This window comes from Eleutherodactylus coqui, chromosome 4 (genome assembly GCF_035609145.1).
Source record: "Eleutherodactylus coqui strain aEleCoq1 chromosome 4, aEleCoq1.hap1, whole genome shotgun sequence".
Lineage (NCBI taxonomy): Eukaryota > Metazoa > Chordata > Amphibia > Anura > Eleutherodactylidae > Eleutherodactylus > Eleutherodactylus coqui.
Genome location: NC_089840.1, coordinates 20,902,108 through 20,919,431, shown reverse-complemented (window position 1 = coordinate 20,919,431; position 17,324 = coordinate 20,902,108).

The following is a 17,324-nucleotide window of genomic DNA, read 5'->3' as shown; positions in this document are numbered from 1 at the left end:
CCGTCCTTACGGGCGGTGGAGACGTGTGAGCTGCGTGAAGAACAGTGCTAAATCATACGCACCCAGCTACGCTTTACTGCTGGCTTCGCCATTTGCTTTCCTTAATTGGGAAAAAAAATACCTGCTCTGCCAGAGTTATAATAACTCTGCTACCCTCACGTTCTGTGACACATAAGCAGGGACACAGCACAGTTATTAAACTTCTCATGTTCATTGAATATACGCAGTGCTGCCTTTTGGTGGGAAAAAACTGAAAACAAATCTATTTGTCCAGCCTCTGTCCGTCCTTACGGGCGGTGGAGACGTGTGAGCTGCGTGAAGAACAGTGCTAAATCATACGCACCCAGCTACGCTTTACTGCTGGCTTCGCCATTTGCTTTCCTTAATTGGGAAAAAAAATACCTGCTCTGCCAGAGTTATAATAACTCTGCTACCCTCACGTTCTGTGACACATAAGCAGGGACACAGCACAGTTATTAAACTTCTCATGTTCATTGAATATACGCAGTGCTGCCTTTTGGTGGGAAAAAACTGAAAACAAATCTATTTGTCCAGCCTCTGTCCGTCCTTACGGGCGGTGGAGACGTGTGAGCTGCGTGAAGAACAGTGCTAAATCATACGCACCCAGCTACGCTTTACTGCTGGCTTCGCCATTTGCTTTCCTTAATTGGGAAAAAAAATACCTGCTCTGCCAGAGTTATAATAACTCTGCTACCCTCACGTTCAGTGACACATTAGCAGGGACACAGCACAGTTATTAAACTTAGATTATTCATTCACTAAAGGCAGTGGGGCCGTTCGTTTTCCAAAAAGTGCAAAAATAATATTTGGCCTGCAGTCTTGCGCCAATTTATTTCCTGCCTGTGAAATCAAATCACTGGTAATACAGCATGCTGAGGGGTAGGGGTAGGCCTAGAGGACGTGGACGCGGCCGAGGACGCGGAGGGCCAAGTCAGGGTGTGGGCACAGGCCGAGCTCCGGATCCCGGTGTGTCGCAGCCGACTGCTGCGCGATTAGGAGAGAGGCACGTTTCTGGCGTCCCCACATTCATCGCCCAATTAATGGGTCCACGCGGGAGACGGTTATTAGAAAATGAGCAGTGTGAGCAGGTCCTGTCCTGGATGGCAGAAAGTGCTTCGAGCAACCTATCGTCAACACGCAGTTCTGCGCCGTCCACTGCTGCAAATCCGAATCCTCTGTCTGCTGCTCCTCCTTCCTCCCAGCCTCCTCACTCCACTACAATGACACCTGCTCAGGAGCGGGAACACTCCCAGGAACTGTTCTCGGGCCCCTGCTCAGATTGGGCAGCAGCGGTTCCTCTCCCACCAGAGGAGTTTATAGTCACTGATGCCCAACCATTCGAAAGTTCCCGGGGTCCGGGGGATGAGGCTGGGGACTTCCGCCAACTGTCTCAACAACTTTCTGTGGGTGAGGAGGACGATGACGATCAGACACAGTTGTCTTGCAGTGAGGTAGTAGTAAGGGCAGTAAGTCCGAGGGAGCAGCGCACAGAGGATTCGGAGGAAGAGCAGCAGGACGATGAGGTGACTGACCCCACCTGGTGTGCAACGCTTACTCAGGAGGACAGGTCTTCAGAGGGGGAGTCAAGGGCATCAGCAGGGCAGGTTGCAAGAGGCAGTGCGGTGGCCAGGGCCAGGGGTAGAGGCAGGGCCAGACCGAATAATCCACCAAGTGTTTCCCAAAGCGCCCCCTCGCGCCATGCCACCCTGCAGAGGCCGAGGTGCTCTAAGGTCTGGCAGTTTTTCACAGAGACGCCTGACGACCGACGAACTGTGGTGTGCAACCTTTGTCGCGCAAAGCTCAGCCGGGGAGCCAACACCAACAGCCTCACCACCACCACCATGCGCAGGCATATGATGGCCAAGCACCCCACAAGGTGGGACGAAGGCCGTTCACCGCCTCCGGTTTGCACCCCTGCCTCTCCCCCTGTGCCCCAACCTGCCACTGAGATGCAACCCCCCTCTCAGGACACAGGCACGACCGTCTCATGGCCTGCACCCACACCCTCACCTCCGCTGTCCTCGGCCCCATCCTCCAATGTCTCGCACCGCACAGTCCAGCCGTCGCTAGCGCAACTGTTGGAGCGCAAGCGCAAGTACGCCGCCACGCACCCGCACGCTCAAACGTTAACCGTCCGCATCGCAAAATTCATCAGCCTTGAGATGCTGCCGTATAGGGTTGTGGAAACGGAGTCCTTCAAAAGTATCATGGAGGCGGCGGCCCCGCGCTACTCAGTTCCCAGTCGCCACTACTTTTCCCGATGTGCCGTCCCAGCCCTGCACGACCACGTCTCCCGCAACATTGTACGCGCCCTCACCAACGCGGTTACTGCCACGGTCCACTTAACTACGGACACGTGGACAAGCACAGGCGGGCAGGGCCACTACATCTCCCTGACGGCACATTGGGTGAATTTAGTGGAGGCTGGGACAGAGTCAGAGCCTGGGACCGCTCACGTCCTACCCACCCCCAGAATTGCGGGCCCCAGCTCGGTGCTGGTATCTGCGGAGGTGTATGCTTCCTCCACTAAAGCACCCTCCTCCTCCTCCTCCTCCTCCTCTGTCTCGCAATCAAGATGTGTTAGCAGCAGCATGTCGCCAGCAGTCGGTGTCGCGCGGTGTGGCAGCACAGCGGTGGGCAAGCGTCAGCAGGCCGTGCTGAAACTACTCAGCTTAGGCGATAAGAGGCACACGGCCCACGAACTGCTGCAGGGTCTGACACAGCAGACCGACCGCTGGCTTGCGCCGCTGAGCCTCCAACCGGGCATGGTCGTGTGTGACAACGGCCGTAACCTGGTGGCGGCTCTGCAGCTCGGCAGCCTCACGCACGTGCCATGCCTGGCCCACGTCTTTAATTTGGTGGTTCAGCGCTTTCTGAAAAGCTACCCACGCTTGTCAGACCTGCTCGTAAAGGCGCGCCGGCTCTGCGCACATTTCCGCAAGTCCCACACGGACGCTGCCACCCTGCGCACTCTGCAACATCACTTTAAGCTGCCAGTGCACCGACTGCTGTGCGACGTGCCCACACGGTGGAACTCTACGCTCCACATGTTGGCCAGGCTCTATGAACAACGTAGAGCTATAGTCGAATACCAACTCCAACATGGCCGGCGCAGTGGGAGTCAGCCTCCTCAATTCCTTTCAGAAGAGTGGGCCTGGTTGGCAGACATCTGCCATGTCCTTGGTAATTTTGAGGAGTCTACCCAGGTGGTGAGCGGCGATGCTACAATCATTAGCGTCACCATTCCTCTGCTATGCATCTTGAGAAATTCCCTGCAAACCATAAAGGCAGCTGCTTTGCGCTCGGAAACGGGGGCGGGGGAAGACAGTATGCCGCTGGATAGTCAGGGCACCCTCCTGTCTATTTCTCAGCGCGTACAGGAGGAGGAGGAGGAGCATGAGGAGGATGAGGAGGAGGGGGAAGAGACAGCTTGGGCCGCTGCTGACGGTACACCGGCTGATTGCCTGTCATCCTTTCAGCGTGTATGGCCTGAGGAGGAGGAGGAGGAGGAGGAGGAGGATCCTGAAAGTGATCTTCCTAGTGAAGACAGCCATGTGTTGTGTACAGGTACCCTGGCACACATGGCTGACTTCATGTTAGGATGCCTTTCTCGTGACCCTCGCGTTGCACGCATTCTGGCCACGACGGATTACTGGGTGTACACACTGCTCGATCCACGGTATAAGGAGAACCTGCCCACTCTGATTCCCGAAGAGGAAAGGGGTTCGAGAGTGTTGCTATACCACAGGACCCTTGCGGACAAGCTGATGGTAAAATTCCCAGCCGACAGCGCTAGTGGCAGAAGGCGCAGTACCGAGGGCAAGGTAGCAGGGGAGGTGCGGAGATCTAGCAGCATGTACATCCCAGGCAGTGCAACAGTCTTTAAGGGCCTGGCCAGCTTTACGGCTCCCCACCAAGACTATGTCACCGCTGCCCAGTCACGGCTGAGTCGGCGGGAGCACTGTAAAAGGATGGTGAGGGAGTACGTAGCGGATCGCACGACCATCCTTGGTGACGCCTCTGCCCCCTACAACTACTGGGTGTCGAAGCTGGACACGTGGCCTGAACTCGCGCTGTATGCCCTGGAGGTGCTTGCTTGTCCTGCGGCTAGCGTCTTGTCGGAAAGGGTGTTTAGTGCGGCTGGGGGAATCATCACAGATAAGCGTAGCCGCTTGTCAACCAACAGTGCCGACAGGCTAACACTCATCAAGATGAACAAAGGCTGGATTTCCCCAGACTTCTGTTCTCCACCAGCGGACAGCAGCGATACCTAAGCAATACGTAGGCTGCACCCGCGGATGGAAGCATCGTTCTCTCTCACCATCCAAAACGGGGACATTTCTGCTTCATCAATCTGTGTCTAATATTCCTCCTCCTCCTCCTGCTCCTCCTCCTGAAACCTCACGTAATCACGCTGAACGGGCAATTTTTCTTAGGGCCACAAGGCTCACTCAAATAATTTTTCTTAACAATTTTTATAAGTTTCAATGCGCTTAAAAGCGTTGGAACTTTAACTTGAACCAATTTTTCGTTACACTGGGCTGCCTACAGGCCTAGTTACCACTTAAGCCACATTAACCATTGCTTACATGGAACGAAGACTGCGCTCCCGCTATACTGCTGCTTCAGAATTGTTACTGGGGCCTGTCTTGAGTGCTACTATTGCTTACATGGAACGAAGACTGCGCTCCCGCTATACTGCTGCTTCAGAATTGTTACTGGGGCCTGTCTTGAGTGCTACTATTGCTTACATGGAACGAAGACTGCGCTCCCGCTATACTGCTGCTTCAGAATTGTTACTGGGGCCTGTCTTGAGTGCTACTATTGCTTACATGGAACGAAGACTGCGCTCCCGCTATACTGCTGCTTCAGAATTGTTACTGGGGCCTGTCTTGAGTGCTACTATTGCTTACATGGAACGAAGACTGCGCTCCCGCTATACTGCTGCTTCAGAATTGTTACTGGGGCCTGTCTTGAGTGCTACTATTGCTTACATGGAACGAAGACTGCGCTCCCGCTATACTGCTGCTTCAGAATTGTTACTGGGGCCTGTCTTGAGTGCTACTATTGCTGACATGGAACGGACACGTGGAGAGGACACGTAGTGCCTCAAAAACATCCCCCTCCTCCTCCAACAGGGAAAACATTGTTGGCAAATGCCTTTGCATTGGTTCGTCTGGTGGCAGTCCAAGAATTTCACCTTTACCGACACTACAAGAGAGCCCCCCCACCATCCCCCCGCCACGGCCCACTTAATCCTGGCCACATTCCGAAAACCAACAAAATACAACCGTGGTACTAGGTCCGCAGTCACCACCACATTACCACCAACGCGGTTACTGTTAAGGTGCATATAACCAGTCTGACTGGGGCATGCAGACACCTTGACAGAATGAATAGTGTGTGGCACATAGGTTCCCCATTGCTATGCCCACGTGTGCAGCTCCTGATGGCGGTGGCACAGGATTCTATTTCTCATTGCTTCTGTAAAGCATTGTGGGCTATCGCCCCGCCCCTATTAAAGAGGGTCGCTACCTAGCCGTGCCAACCCTGTGCAGTGTGTGCCTGCGGTCCCTCGTCGTGGCAGACGCACTTCTAAATAGACATGAGGGTGGTGTGGCATGAGGGCAGCTGAAGGCTGCGCAGGGACAGTTTGGTGTGCGCTGTGGGGGGGAGGGGGGGCGGTTGGGCAGCATGTAACACAGGAGAAGTGTCAGTGGAGTGTCATGCAGGCAGTGATTGTGCTTTGTTGGAGGTAGTGTGGTGCTTAGCAAAGGTATGCCATGCTAATGAGGGCTTTTCAGAAGTAAAAGTTGTTGGGGGGGGGGGCCCACTCTTGCCGCTATTGTGGCTTAATAGTGGGACCTGTGAACTTGAGATGCAGCCCAACATGTAGCCCCTCGCCTGCCCTATCCGTCACTGTGTCATTCCCATCACTTTCCTGAATTGCCCAGATTTTCACACATGAAAACCTTAGCGAGCATCGGCGAAATACAAAAATGTTCTGGTCGCCCATTGACTTCAATGGGGTTTGTGGGGGGTCTGGAACGCAGACCGTAATGCGAATGTTGCCTGTATCCAAATTAACAGGAAATATTATATAGAGTACTCATAGAGAACCATAATAACCACTACACATAAGACCGTTTAGTGATCAGAATGAATTCCGTTTATTGTTGTACATTGCTAGTTTATATGCAAGTTGTAAAGAAGGCGTTTCCAATACCTAGTTTCATTCTACTTTTGCTGACCAAACCCTCATTCCAACAGATTACAATAAGGCTGTAAATCAAAAGCCTTTTAAACAAAAGGTATCAACAAAGCTGTTTGAACTATACATAAAACAATTACATGTGATAATAAATGTTGTCTCCTGGCTGTCTGAGTACCTACTTAGTCAGAATGTAATCTTAAAGATCCATCAACAATTTGCACATCAAAAGAGGGGACATTGTTTCTACTTTTCACATAGACAAAACTGGTCCAGCCACCTACTGGGAGTCAGCATAAAGTTGATAAGTTGGTATTCAGTAAGATAGCTGAATAAAATCTAATTAATCATACATTTAGTATTCTAATATCAATATTCAAATAAACGCTTGAATATACCTTTTTACATATGATTCTATATCCAAATTCTACTAGCAACTTCCGGAATGTTTTACATATAATACATAACATTATATAACCAAATAACTAATGTCACATTTATTACACTGTTTCCTTATCTTTCTTATGTTAGGTTATTGATTAATAATGATTGACCCCTATCATTCCCCCATTTGGACATCAGAGCCACCATTATCTCCTGGTTCTGTCACCCATAGGTGCCGGGTTCCCAGGTAGGAATGGTGCACTCTATGTCCATCAAGATATGAAGACATAATATCAAATATTGCAAGTCAATCAAGTTTACAATACAGTAATCTTAGATTTATCAACATCAATATCGTCATCGTCATATTAGACACTTAAAGGGGTGTATTTTTGGGTATGTCTCGAAGAGTCTCTACAGGAGTGGGGACAGATAATAGACAAGTCCGCAAAATGTCCTCTCCACTCCTGAGGTTGGGCATACACGTGTGGGAAATATTTGCCCATCCAGTCCATCGCTTCTCCATGTGGATCGTTCGTAGTGGTGTTTCCCAATAAGAAGATAGTCCAATAAGACAAATGCAAAAGTCAAAATCAAAATGTCCATTACCTCCCCCACCCAAACAACGCCGGGATCCCACCCATCACTTTTCCTCTGGCTCGGGAACTTTCTTGCAGTGGGAGGCATGTATCCACTTTTACAGAAGTAGGCGTTGACAACAGAACTTGGTATGGTCGTCAAACCTTGGGTCCAAGGCCTTTATTACGTGTCTTTTTGCGACCACCCAATCTCCAGGTGGCAAGAAATGAGTCCCCTCTAGGTTGTCAGGATCTGGAATTGGGGAAAACACTAGATCGGGTGTTATTTTCAGTTTACGACATAGTTCTTGTACATATTCAATAACCTTATCACACCCCTGCTGTAGGGCCTGTGGATGGTACAGGCCTAATCTTGGCATAGAGCCAAACACTTCTTTTAACTTAAGCATATCATTTTAGTTCTTTCAACTCTGTTAAACTCTGCGGGTGGTATGGAGTGTAAAACGCTTGTTCCACCCCAAGGGCTGACATCACCTTTCGCATCACTTAACCTGTAAATTGTGTACCTCTGTCACTCTCAATTGTCTCTAGTACCCCAAATCTACATACAAGTTCTGACACAAGTTTAGCCACTGTACATTGTGCGGTGGCTTTGAACAGGTCCACGCACACAAGGACGTACTCATACCTGCCTGATTTGGGAAGCTGGATGTAATCGATTTGTAATCTCTGAATAGGATACAGTGGTCACTTCACATGCCTTCACATATGCCTTCGCCAACCTGTCCAACCCTGGAGCATACCATACCTTGTCCATAACAGAAACCATGGCATTCCGAGAGGCATGCACTTTCCCGTGAGCTAGGACGGCGAGGTGGGGGTAGGCAGCCGCTGGTACATCATCTACGTCCCGTAGGACGCCAAATCCCAAATCAACAAGAGTGGTGGGACCAAGATCCAACTTACAGCACAAGGGGTCTTGCGTCCTGTCCTAGGAGAGCTGCAGCCTTGGCTGCCCTATCCCCCTGTTCTCTGGTGACTGCCCCTGCGTGTGTGCTTTAACCTTTATTATGGCCACCTGTCCTGGCAACATGATAGCTTAATGGGCTTGCCTTGTGCCGTGAGAAAGCTCCTGGACCGCCAGATGGGTCCATAATCGTGTGCAGTACCAAAGGCGTACCTGGAATCAGTGTAGATGTTAGCAGTGGTAGCTTTTTCAATCGTACAGGCCTCAGTTCCTGCGCTGACATGTATGGCGGCAGTGGTTTTTGTAAGCATCTCATTCAGTGTGACTACTTCAAAACCTGTTACAAACCTTCCTTTGTCATTCAGGTATCTAGATCCATCCACAAACATTTCAAGGTGGGGGTTTAGGAGGGGTTTGTCAGTGACATGTGCGAACCCAGCTGTAATCATGCTGGTGTTCTGCGTCAAAAGGCCTCCTCTTCATCAGTCAGAGAATTTGCAAAAAGCTGGTCCTCTGTACTTACTCCCCCATTTGAATCAGTGTCACCTAATGGCAATAAGGTGGCCGGATTCAAAGTGGTGCAACGTTGAAATGAGACATTGGATGAAGAGTGTAAATGCAAGTTCCATTTTGATCCGTCTAGCACGGGACAGATGTCTACGGCTTACCTGTGTCAGGATACCATGTATGTCATGTGGGGTGTAGATCACCATGGTGTGATCTAAGAAGTTTCTCTTTGCTGGCTTTGCAGCCATTCTACTCTGATGGAGGAAACACAAAAGGCTTAGTGATGCATTGAGGTAACTATTTGTGTCAGCAGTACATAAAAGAAAATAAAAACAAATCATCAACATATTACAAGAGGGCGGTGCCCTCGCGAATTGGCCAGGCGTCTAATACCAGTTTCATGAATCTGGTGAACTGGTATTGGGCTATACTGTGCCCCTTGTGGCAGCACTATCCAACAGTACTGCTTTCCTCTGGAATTAAATACAAACAAATACAGACAGTCTGTCGAGGTCCGTCTGACTGGTAGCCCAAAGGCTCAAAGGAACGACACTAAGAACTTGTTTCTCTGCGTGCGTAAGAGTGAAGACAGGGAGAGGTGTCGCTAGGTCTGCTGCCATCCGACCGAAGGTCGGGTGACTTTCAGACACCCGGGGTGTATACGAGTCTCACCGGACGGGTGAAATTCGATACAAGATCCCAAGGGTCCCATCATTTCGGTTCCCAATATGCTTTCAGGACTTTCCAGCACAAGGAAGCGCATGAGGCATCGTGACCCTTTAAACATTACCTCTAGTGGTTCAGTTTCTGCCAGCTGAATCGGCACTCCTGAAACCCCTTGCACCAATTACTGCTAGACAATCAGGCTGGTATTCTATTTAAAATAGATCAGAACCTTGTAGCAAAAAAAATTAAAAAAATTTAAATTTAAAAATTTTGAAATTGCTGACCTGCAATACCTGGATCAACTATGTCAGATGTCCAGTTCCTTGGGCTAAGCAATGACTCAGGAATTGGAGTTTGTCTTGGAGGTGGCTTACTATTTGTCAGGACCTGCGGAAAGCTGAGTTTCTGCAGTAGCTATCAAGACAAATGCATGAGCCGGATCTACCAAGAGAGCAGTTAGTTTACAAAACCTCCTCTGAACTGTCACTTGAGGTCTCAACCCGTACCGATCCATCCGGTGAAAATTTGATGGATGCAGATAAGGCTTGTAAGATATCAATACAAATAACAGACATGAATTACAACAAGGCAGAATAATCCACAAACATCTATCCACATTAAAATATGATATTCCTTAAGCAAATTCATTATTAATCTGATCCTGCCTGCAATGTCTCATCAAATTTAAGAAGAAAAAAATTTTTCTAACTGCCCAAGCTCCTCACCCCCTCCTTTGTAGACAAAAGAAGGATGAAACATTACCTACTTTTACATTATCTAGCTCCACCCCTTCGATGCTGGTCATCTGTATGTCTCTCCTACAGAACATTCTCTCAGAGACAGTGCAGTACTAACAGCATTTAGTAGTGATATAGACGTCCAACCAATCACAGAACTGACATTTACACAAAAAGCAAAAATATATATATATATCTTAAAATCCCTATGTTCTCTATTTTTAAGACCGTATAATTCACATAATTCATTACAAGTTTCTTATTTCATCAGCGTCTGTCTTCCTTTCTATGACACTGAATTTTATCTCTATGAAATAGAACAATAGCTAAGATATTAATAAGCAACTAAAACATTCAGACTTTAAACAGCATTAACTATTAGTAATTACAAGACGTATACTTCTCAGCTAGGCTGGTCTGTGTTGAGGGTGGAGGAACACCTCTTCCTATTGTTCTTCCCTCCCATCTCCTTACATCACCTAGCTCCACCCCCTGTGGTTCGGCTCAGCGTTTGGTCTTTCTTGCCTCATTTAGTTTCTAGCCACCGGACAGTATATACCATATAACACAAGTATCTCATGTGAAGTAGAAACTGGGATTGTATTTACTGTACATAGAACTTCCCATATTGAACAAAGTATATATATATATTTAATATAATACAACATAGGGGCTTTTTCTTGTGCAGCCAAATATAACCAATTCTCAATTCACATTTCTTTGCAAAGACAAGTAGGCCCTCTAGTCTACAGAGAAACTTCTCCAGACAGATAGCAAAGCTGTATAACAGGTTCCACTGCCTGTAAACATCTTCTATTGTGTGTAAATAACCTGGGCTGACTATTTAAGATTAACCCAGAATGTAATACACTTGCCCCCACCTTACAAAACTGCAAATTCACACTCACTAAGGGGTTTTATTCATTCCTATATGGACTGATAATATGTGAAGTAGAAATTGGGATTGTATTTACTGTACACCAGACTTCCAATAATGAGCGAATTATGTATAGATAAGAAAAACTCTTAGTACCGCGGTTTTTACACGATTCGCTCAGAATAGGCTACCCAATGACAAACACAATACAACTTATGCCCATTTCTACCCACACACTTATATTCATCACTCCAGATAGCAACTATGATCACCGTTCATTGTTAAACCTTCTACCTTTCCTTAACTCATTGACTTGCTTTTTTTTTTCTTTACTATAACCTTCAGCTAAAATTGCTTACATCAACTTTACACTCAGGAAAAAAAAACAAAAAAAAAACCACCCAGTATATATATACTTCATTGTTCCTTTGAACACCCACAGATGTGAGTGGGGTATAACTTTCTTACACTTAGAAATTAGACATTACAAGAACACTAAGACGTACAACAAAGATTAGTTTACATAACAACAAGACTTACAAGACAAACGATAGTGGTTTTCATTGGGACAGATTCCGGCGATGCGGTGCGTTGTCGCCGCTGGGAGTGGTGCCCTGATCTGTCTCCTGATCATGAGGGTTCTTGGGACAAGGGCAATTCTTGGCCAGGTGGCCATTCTTGCGGCAATTATAACACTTACGTATTCCTCTGTTGGGTCTGTCCTGGAACTGCACCTTTCCCCCTTGGTTGCTATAGTATTTAACCGCCGCTACAGGGCGCTTCTCATCCATAGCAAACCCTACTGCCTTTTTATACAAGTCCATGGGCTTGGCTTGTCGCCAGCCGGGGGTACATGCCTTTACTTTATCTGCCAATGATGGGCCGATGCCTTGCATGAACACCTCACACATCATTGGGTAGTACACTTCATCTGCACAGAGGGTGAAACCAATGTCCCTAGCCTTCGTTCCCAGCCTACTAAAATAACATTCAATAGTTTCATTCTTTTCCCGTCTACACATAGTTAAAGCCATTTGTCTTCGTAAAGGGTTTTGTTGTCCGCACCTGGGACAATCCTGACAGTCAAGAAGAATGTCGGAGCTGTCCGCGGTTGGTAGGACCGGGTACATCCTAGCCGGGTTTGGCACCGGGGATGAGTACACAAGTATGCCGTCATCCTTCGGTGCACAATCCCATTGTTCTACATTTACGTTTTTGCTATATCTTATTATGGCCTCTACTCCTTTTTCTAGACCGGCGTTTCTGATATCTTTCATGCTTTTTCCCGTACTATTGCCAGAACTCATAGTTAAAGGTTCCTGCTTTTCTAAGTCCTATCTTTCTATATTTTATACACTTGTCTGCAATCGTCTCCCCCTTCCCTTTCTCACACAGCTTATGGCACACAGAACCTTATTTGTCACACAGGCTTCTATTTGTCACACAGGCTTCTATTTGTCACACAGGCTTTTATTTCACAGAGGCTTTTATTTCACACAGGCTTCTATTTCACAGAGGCTTTTATTTCACACAGGCTTCTATTTCACACAGTACACTAAGGACCCCTGGTCCTGGAATAGTTTTACGGACTCCTTAAGGGGGGGGTTTAGGGGAGACCAGACCTCTCTTCTAAGGGAACTTCTGGTGATATTATAACAGACTCAGTAAAAGCAAATTATGGCTAACACGACACAGACTATCAACGTACAGATTTCAACAATTACTACAGGCAACATGGCAATATACACACAAGGGTTCTTCCGTCTAGCACGGTCACTAAGAACACCGTAAATAACAGGCAGAAGCGTCCTATATAACATACAGCAACTCACCCCCTGTCGACACGAGACTTGAAGTCAGGAGAGCCCAGAGCTTGAGTGGTAAGTCAAGAGCTTACCGTATACCGGTGTTTTGTAGATCTGGGGTCCCGTGGCCTCTCGTCCGGCTGGTCGGCAGGTAGTGTAGTCAGGTATCGGCTGCAGGTAAGGAGTTAGCTTCTGCCCCACAATGGGCGCCAAATAAACTGTGGGGGGTCTGGAACGCAGACCGTAATGCGAATGTTGCCTGTATCCAAATTAACAGGAAATATTATATAGAGTACTCATAGAGAACCATAATAACCACTACACATAAGACCGTTTAGTGATCAGAATGAATTCCGTTTATTGTTGTACATTGCTAGTTTATATGCAAGTTGTAAAGAAGGCGTTTCCAATACCTAGTTTCATTCTACTTTTGCTGACCAAACCCTCATTCCAACAGATTACAATAAGGCTGTAAATCAAAAGCCTTTTAAACAAAAGGTATCAACAAAGCTGTTTGAACTATACATAAAACAATTACATGTGATAATAAATGTTGTCTCCTGGCTGTCTGAGTACCTACTTAGTCAGAATGTAATCTTAAAGATCCATCAACAATTTGCACATCAAAAGAGGGGACATTGTTTCTACTTTTCACATAGACAAAACTGGTCCAGCCACCTACTGGGAGTCAGCATAAAGTTGATAAGTTGGTATTCAGTAAGATAGCTGAATAAAATCTAATTAATCATACATTTAGTATTCTAATATCAATATTCAAATAAACGCTTGAATATACCTTTTTACATATGATTCTATATCCAAATTCTACTAGCAACTTCCGGAATGTTTTACATATAATACATAACATTATATAACCAAATAACTAATGTCACATTTATTACACTGTTTCCTTATCTTTCTTATGTTAGGTTATTGATTAATAATGATTGACCCCTATCAGGTTCGTTGTTCGAAACGAACCCTCGAGCATCACGGGAAGTTCGTTACGAATAACGAACACCCGAACATTTTGGTGTTCGCTCATCTCTACTGGCAACTAATTTTTACAAATATGTGCCTTAGTATCTGATAATATCAGTGCATCTCAATGGGAGCGTCCTTTGAACTAGTTCTGGATCCTCTTTATGTACTGGTAACAGTTCTGACTTAACCCAATTTATAGATAACCTGGAATATTGCCCAAACCTTTGTATACATTCTATAGTATTGTGGAGTGAAGATTGTGCATCCGCCAAAAACAGAAGTATATCATCAGCATATAGAGCAATTCTATCCTCCACAATGCCACGACAGAAGCCGCTAATGTCAAAATGTGCCATATGTACATCGCTAGAGGCTCCATTGCAATCCCACAATTGGGAGATAGGGGGCAACCTTGCCAGGTTGCCTTGCTAATGCGAATGCTTCTGTAAATTGATATTAATCTATATTCTGGCCATCAGTCTAGCATATAATAATTAAACAATATGTATGAAAGAGACCCCAACGCCCATCTTGAGTGACACGGCCGTAGAAATTCCCACTCAACACTATCAAAGGCCTTGGCTGCATCCAAAGAACAAATCACTCTTTGACCAGAGTTATCAGCAGGACTCTGTAGATGCAGATTAATTGCTGTAGACTTTGCAGGTATAAAGCCACTTTGATCTGGATGAATAATAGAGGTTATCACTTGGGAGAGACATATAGCCAAAGCCTTTGCAATTATTTTAATGTCTACTGTCTGCTTTCCCATCCCACACGTGGTCGCTGACAGCTCTTCCCATCAGATGATACAAAAGTTTGGAAATTAATTAGCAGAAGAGAGGACAGAATGTGGTTACAAATGTATATGGATAACTTGGGGGCAGAAAAGTGGCAAATCAGGTGTAACACTGGTAAATGTAAAGTTCTGCACATGGGCAGAGGAAATACATGTCACCATTACATACTAAATGGGAAACCACTGGGAACACTGACATGGAAAAGGACTTGGGAGTCTTAGTTAACTGTAAGCTTAACTGGAGCAACCAGTGTCAGGCAGCTGCTGCCAAAGCAAATAGGATCATGGGTGCAGCAGAATAGATCTAGTGGCGCATGACGAGAACATTGTTCCTCCTCTTTACAGGTCACTGTTCAGACCACACATGGAATATTGTGGACAGTTTTGGGCACCCATACTCAAGAAGGACATAGCAGAGCTTGAGTGGGTACAAAGGCGGCAACTAAAGTAATAAATGGAATGGACAATACCCAGGGAGGTTGTTAAAATTGGGGTTATTTAGTTTAGAAAAAAGACGTCTGAGGGGCGACCTAATAGCTATGTATAAATATATAAGGGGACAATACAGAGATCTCTCCATCATCTATTTATACCCAGGACTAGTAATTATTAGGAAATTATAGTACCAGTGTTTCTGATGGTGCCAAACAGCTCTGAAACATGCACGTCACACACACACAGCTCTGAAACATGCACGTCACACACACACAGCTCTGCTATATGCATGTCATACACACACAGCTCTGCTACATGCACGTCACACACACACAGCTCTGCTACATGCACATCACACACACACAGCTCTGCTACATTGTTTTTGCATATAAGCTGCACATGATTTACGAACTTCTGCAGCTCACTGAGGAGACATGTTGGCTCGTAGCTTTCACATATCTGCTGCACGAGATTTAGAAATGTCAGCTGGTGGCTAAGGTGACATCATGGCTTGTTGCTGTGTCATGAAAGCTGCATTAGCTTCACGGCGGCGTTAAACCCTCTCTGGGGACATGTTTGTATGACAGAGGCGCTTTGTTCCAACAATGGACAATGGCTGACAATTAGATAAAGGCTGGACTGGAGTTAGCAGGATTAGCACTTGATGACATGATATCACGTTTAGGAGATGTGAAGATAGTGGTGAAGGACTATGCTTCAATGTTAGTCAGTATGCGTTACCAGCTATATGTGTGGACATTTGTGAGGTGTCATTTATTGGAGTCTCCACACAGGTGTCCAGCTGTCGTACAGCATACAAACTACCAGACTGATTACTGCTGTATCCATAGCAACTGAGGCCGCAGGGGTTTTGTGGGGGATGTAGTCCACCTGTAATCCCTCATTCACTGCACAAGAAGGACAAAGGACCTGTGATGACATCACTGTCATGTCATTAGGGGGAGGAGCTAATATCCGGTATCTGACATCACAAGTACTGTCAGGCTCTGCTTGTAACTCACACTTCACAGACGGAATGACAGACAAGTGGTCATTAGCACTTTGACTGTGACTATCTACGTCTAGAGGAAAGAAGGTTTATAAACAACATAGAACGGGGTTCTTTACAGTAAGAGCAGTGAGAGTGTAGAACTCTCCGCCTGAGGATGTGGTGATGGTGAGCTCACTAAGAGTACAAGAGGGCTTGGACACTGTTCTTGTTTTTCTACAGTATTACATGTTATATCACTGTTATGTTATATTACTTCAGAAGGGTCCGTGATCTGGAGATTATTCTGATTGCCAGATTAGAGATTTGGGAGGACATTTTTCCCTTAAATGAGGAAAATTGGCTTCATTGAGTTTTTTGTACAACAAAATACTCTGATACTTGCGCAAAAAAGCATCATTCAGTGCTCAAAAACGTTGCACGGAGGCGCGCAAAAGCGCATACGCTCCTGTCAGGGAGGCCCAAGAATTTCACTGAATTTGGACTCCGGGTCTCCTGAGGAGGTCCTCATGCATGAAACATAGGAAGACCCCAACTGTGATTTATTGAAAGAAAAAAAGAAATATTAAAAGTTAAAAAACCCTTCTCCCATTTTTATATAAGTAATCCAATACAAAAAATAACATATTTGATATTTCCACATCTGTAAAAGATCTGTTAACATAATAGATTATCCCATTGGATGATCACTGTCAGAAAAAAAAGTCGACAGCACCTTAATTACACTTTTTTGGTCACCCTGTCTCCAAGAAAAAATTTAATAAGAAGCAATAAAAAGCCATATGTACCCCAAAATATTACAGATAGAAACTTCAGCGCGAACCGCAAAAAACGGGCCGTCACATGGCATCATGAATGGAAAAGTACAAAAGCTGTGGGGGTCATAAGATGGCAGGAAAAATATGTTATTTTACTGAAAGTGATTTTATGTAAAAACTATATATATTTGATAGCGCTGGGATTGTACTGCCCCACAGAATAAAGATGACGTGTCACTTTCCCATCATTATGTACACCATAAAAACAAGCCCTACCTAAAAAAAATGACACAATTGCGTATTTCTTCCATTTCAGCCTTAGGGCTTATTCACACCAGCGTATATCGGCGTCTGTTTTCACGGCTGGCCGATATACGCTTCCCTCTGAGCAGTCTCGCCTTCCCTCCCCCTCGCTGGCTCTCTGCCTCTCTCCTCCCCTCCAGCTGTTTGCAATGGGAGGGGCGGGATGGGGTGGAACTAAGCTCCCACTTCTCCCCACCCTTTGTCCACAGCCAGCAATGGTAGGGGGCAGGATGGGCTGTGCTTAGCTCCACCCCCTTCCATTGCAAACAGCTGGAGGGGAGAAGAGATGCAGGGGAGACAACTCAGATGGTAGCTAATATAG